The following is a 5,716-nucleotide window of genomic DNA, read 5'->3' on the forward strand; positions in this document are numbered from 1 at the left end:
AGGCGAAGGACCGAAAAAGGGGGCGAATGGCCACAGTGTTGCTGTTAGCCCTGGTGGAGCAGGCCGTTGCATCAAGGGAGGCATTCATGAGGTATTTTCCTGCAAGAGAAATCTGATCCGCCAAATCAGACAGTTCCTCAGCAGGGGCAGAGGCCAAAATGCCCCTGCGCAGGGTCTTGGCCCAGGCTGACACAGCCCTGGCTACCCAGGACGAGGCGAAACTAGGGCAGAGGGAGGCTCCGGAAGCCTCAAATGCCGATTTTGCTAATGCCTCGATTTGCCTGTCCGTGGGGTCCTTAAGGGAAGCCGCGTCCGGGATAGACAGAACCGTCTGCGAAGATAGCCTGGAGACTGGCGGGTCGACCTTAAGAGACTCGGACCATTTGGAGACAAGGTCGGAGTGAAAGGGGTATAGCACGTGAAGCCGTTTCCTGCAAGGGAAACGCTTGCCAGGGTTTTCCCAGTGTGTAGAGGTAGTGTTATCAAACTCCTTGTGATTAGGAAAAACCCTAGAGGGATGTTTAATCAGTTTAAACGCAACGGAGACGTCCTGAGAGCTTGCCTCATCCTCTTTAAGCTCAAGCGTTTGAATGATAGCTGAAATAAGGCTATCCACCATCTCCTGTGTTCCGGAAGTCTGATCTGCATCAGAGTCAGATTCCGACTGAGGATAGGTCAGACCCGACGTCCGCCTGCGAGGAGGGGGAACGGGCAGATAGGGGAATCCCGTCCAGGGAACTGGAAGAGGATCTAGATAAGGTCCTTTTTCTGTCTCTTTTGTCCGGTCTGTCTCTGTGAGGGTCTTGGACAGGTGCGAGCGAATCGCCATGTGAGGCGTTCGTGGCACTGGTGGCATTAGAGAGAATTGGGATACATTCAAGTGCCTGGACCAGGGACTGAGAAACCTTAGTCAGGTCGGACACTGATTGAGACATAGCAACAGCCCACTCTGGGGGAAGGGGGGGGGTGCACTCATCCCGGGACCTAGGAGCTTCCTGAGGGGCGGACATGATGGGAGGAACGCAGGATGGGCAGAAGGGTGAAGGCTGACCTGAGGCCCACTTTTTCTTACAGTGAGCGCAGGCGTAATGGATGGCCGTAGTGGCAAAGGCCGGAGTGGGGTCGGACATAGGAGGATATTACCTTGTCCTGGAGCGGAGAAGTACTGCCGGGAGAAGTTGAGCCCGAGAGAGCAGTAGTGCTGAGCCAGCTGAAAAACAGCGACAGCAGAAGCCGCAGGTGCCTGTGTTCCCCTGAAATTCTTCTGTCCCACGCGGTGAGCCAAGCTGACAGGGAGCAGGAAGACACAGAAAAGAGTGCTGAGACAGACAACGCTGTGGGCGTGCACAGGCGCCGAAGGAGAAAGCAGGAGTAAGGCCCCTAACTGCGCTGAAAAACTCCTGGCCGCAATAATGCAGGCCGCCACAAGAGGGCGCAGAAGCGCCAGAAGGAGAAGAAAAAACTCCAGGCCGCAATAATGCAGGCCACCACCAGGGGGGCGCAGAAGCGCCGAAAGAAGGTGAAGAAGAAGCCTGAGAGAAAAAAATGGCGGGAGCGCGCTGTTTGGATCCCGAGGAGGGAAGGAGAAATGCTGGTGTGCAGCAATAGAGAAACACCGGCGCCAGAAACAAAAGGTAGCGACCCTTCTTCCCTGATGCAGCCCTTTTACTCCCCTAATAAAGATGGAGATGTACCCCCATGTGATGACCCCCCCTTAGAAGATCACTTGCCGGGCGGCGTGCGGGCTGGGGGGGGGCGAGGGGGGCGGATTTCATACTGTTGCTTGAAGATCCCCTACCTGGGGTTGAGGAACGCATCAGGATCCCTTGTAGGATGGAGGGTCCTGGAAGAAGTCCTCCTTCCCGCGCCACGAACTCTGGCGCAGAAGACGGCATCGACCCCTAACCAGGGGGAGGGGGTCACTGGAAGTGACCACCGTCTTCCTCTCAGCTCACTCCGAGGAGAGGGATGAGGAGGGGAACGGGCAGGACTGGCCACTGAGGAAAAGGGTCACCCTGAACACCCGAATGGGTGACAGGGGGCAAGTCCTGCCCAGCGGGTCCGAGAGGGTGCGATGTGGGTAATACCACACTGCTCTCTCGGTCGCTCAAAGTGGGGAAAGCAGGGTGAGAAAACCTGCACCCTGTTACCCTGAAGAAAAGAGTCTGAAAAAGAAAGGGGAAAAGGTTAATAAACACAACAAATCCCTGTAAAAGAAATGCGGATCTGGGGTTAGATCCAGGTCCGCCTCCTACAGACACTAAGCAAAAACTGAGTTACCTGGTGCCTGTCGGAGGGTGTATCCTGCTGGGGAGGAGTTACTTCTTCTTTATTTGCATAGTGTCAGCCTCCTAGTGACAGCAGCATACCTCCATGGTTACCTGTGTCCCCCAATGAGACGAGAAAGAAATATTTTTTGCAATAAAAATCGTCTTTTTGTGTGTGACGGCTGCCAGTCATAAAAATCCGCTAAAAACCCGATATAAAAGTAAATCAAACCCCCCATCATCACCCCCTTAGTTAGGGAAAAAAAAAATGTATATATTTCTATTTTCTGATTAGGGTTAGGATTACATTTACGGTTGGGATTAGGGTTATGGTTGGGATTAGGGGTGTGTTGGAGTTGGGGTTAGTGGTGTGGTTGGGATTAGGGGTGTGTTTGGATTAGGGTTTCAGTTATAATTGGGGGGTTTCCACTGTTTAGGCACATCAGGGCTCTCCAAATGCGACATGGCGTCTGATCTCAATTCCAGCCAATTCTGCGTTGAAAAAGTAAAACAGTGCTCCTTCCCTTCCGAGCTCTCCCATGCGCCCAAACAGGGGTTTACCCCAACATATGGGGTATCAGCGTACTCAGGACAAATTGCACAACAACTTCTGGGGTCCAATTTCTTTTGTTACCATTAGGAAAATAAAAATTTGGGGGGCTAAAAAAACATTTTTGTAGGAAAAAAATGATTTTATATTTTCACGGCTGTGTTATTAACTGTAGTGAAACACTTGGGGGTTCAAAGTTCTCACAACACATCTAGATAAGTTCCTTGGGGGTCTAGTTTCCAATATGGGGGTCACTTGTGGGGGGTTTCTACTGTTTAGGTACATTAGGGGCTCTGCAAACGCAATGTGACGCCTGCAGACCAATCCATCTAAGTCTGCATTCCAAATGGCGCTCCTTCCCTTCCGAGCTCTGCCATTCGCCCCAACGGTGGTTACCCCCCACATATGGGGTATCAGCATACTCAGGACAAATTGCACAACAACGTTTGGGGTCTAATTTCTCCTGTTACCCTTGGGAAATTAGGGATTTTTGTGTACTCACCGTAAAATCCTTTTCTCCGAGCCATTCATTGGGGGACACAGACCATGGGTGTATGCTGCTGCCACCAGGAGGCTGACACTAAGTAATACAAAGAAAGTTAGCTCCTCCCCTGCAGTATACACCCTTCTGCTGGCCCCCAGCTAACCAGTTCGGTGCAAAAGCAGTAGGAGATCAATTAGAACATATAAGCGTATAGCATGTCACAATATATAGGAGAGTATAACATATCAAATGATAAAAACAAGTACAAACTAATAATAGGGAGGGAGCTGTGTCCCCCAATGAATGGCTCGGAGAAAAGGATTTTACGGTGAGTACACAAAAATCCCTATTTCTCCTTCGCCTCATTGGGGGACACAGACCATGAGACGTCCCAAAGCAGTCCCTGGCTGGGGACAACATCAGATCAGGCCGTGTAACCGCTACTGACAAGTGCGCCACCGCGGCCTGCAAAGTCCACCTGCCCAGACTCACATCTGTGGAAGTGTGTGAATTATAGTGCTGCAAGAATGCCTGCGGACTGGAGGAATTCGTAAGCTTGCGGTCGTGCTTCCGACGTCTGGAGCCTAGAGCCCTCAGACAGGGAGATAGGCTGACATCTAGCACGGAAGGACTCCTGGATGGTGAAAAGAATCCACCAGGCTAACATGGCCGATGAAACGATTAAACACTTCCTGTGACCGTCAGGAAGCCTACTTACCATCGAGAAGCCCAAGTAAAGTGTCCAACCTACGGAAGGACGCCGTCCTCGATACGTACCCGCTCGGAGCACTTACTTCTTCCAGATTATGGAGAACCCCTTCCGTCTTGTGGACTGAAGCCGAAGGAGATGAGAGGACGATGCTCCTGCAACAGTGGGAATACAAAACCACCTTGGCAACGAGGGAAGGGGATGGCTTGAGGGCAACCTTGCTTTGATGGTAATAAGAAAAAGAGACTGAAAGAAAACAGAGCGGCGAGCTCTGAAGACTCATCCGGATGACCAGAACGCAGAGAAAAAAGGGGAGTGACCTTCCCTGATAGTAAAGTCTTTCTGGATCGAAAAAGGAGTCTACTGTAAGATCCCCAGGACCATTAAGGTCCCACAGATCTAACGGTACGCGATAGGGAAGAACTACAGGTGAAGGCTCCCTGCGAGAAAGACCATATTTCCAGTTTTGTCCAACTAAAACGGAAAAATACTAGCACCGCAAGTGAGAAAACCTGACATGGTCAGTGCGGGTCTCCCGGGATCACTGGGGCCCTTCCTGCTTCCAAAAAGATCTCAGACGTAGTGGAAGAGGGGTTATGGAAATTGGTACCATGGAAGAACAGAGCATGCACTGCAATGGTCTCTGATCTCGAGGCCAACCCATGAACTGGAGTACATTGGCGTTCAGCTTGGACGCCATCCGACCTACAACTGGAGTACTCCAGTGAAGGCAGATCTGAAGGAAGACTTCCGAGTGAAGTTCCCACTCACTTGAGGAGAAACCCTGACGGCTGAATATGTCAGCCGCCCAGTGTTCTACTCCAGGGATATGTACTGTTGAGATCACCAAATGATAGATCTTGGCCCATCAGAGAGTGCGAGGTACCTCGGCCATGGCGCTTGACTGTGGGTACCTGCTAGATGATTGACGTATGGTACAGCCGTGGCATTATCCAATTGAAGACGGATCCATCTAAAGGCAGTGGACCTGCTGTAGGATTAGCCGTACCGTTCGGATGTCCAGAGAAATGATCGGGAGAAGAAGACTGGCATCGGTATTCCCTAATAACCATTGGACCAGGAGAAGGCTCTGGATGAGGATGGAGCTTAGAGACTAACTTTGAAAGCCTGATTCACTTGCTGCAAACGAGAGGAGCGAAAGATACTTCTTCCATTGTCGACTTTTTCCTCAGAACCCTCCTAGCGAATTGAATGAACCGAGGGAATGAGTGATCAAGTGCACAAGCTCCCTGTTGAAGGGCCACGACCTTGACTCGAGAGAGAATCAACATCCTTCTTGAGCAGGATCATCCTCAAAGAGGATCTGCTGGGCTGGGAATGAGGAAAAAACTTGTCTAAGTTTAGCTGCTAGCCCAAGTGAGAGGGTATTGCAAGTGATATAGACGACTCAGCGTGGTCCTTGAAGAGCGGCTAGAAAGTCGACCAAGTTGGGCAGGACGACTATGCTTCTAGGATGCAAGAAGCACATGACCACCGCTATGACCCTTGCGACCACTCTGGTGCGGTAGCCAGGCCAAAGGGCAAGATCGAGACTTGAAAATGCTGTTCGCGAATGGAAAGGCGAAGAGATTATTGTAGAGGGGAAAAAATAGGCATGTGAGGGTAAGAATCCCGAATGTCGATGGCTGAGCGGAGGAACTCCATCTGAAAAAGGAGGACCCTGTGAAAGGTTGTTAGAAGTTTGA

The sequence above is a fragment of the Ranitomeya imitator genome, chromosome 1 (genome assembly GCF_032444005.1).
Source record: "Ranitomeya imitator isolate aRanImi1 chromosome 1, aRanImi1.pri, whole genome shotgun sequence".
Taxonomy (NCBI): domain Eukaryota; kingdom Metazoa; phylum Chordata; class Amphibia; order Anura; family Dendrobatidae; genus Ranitomeya; species Ranitomeya imitator.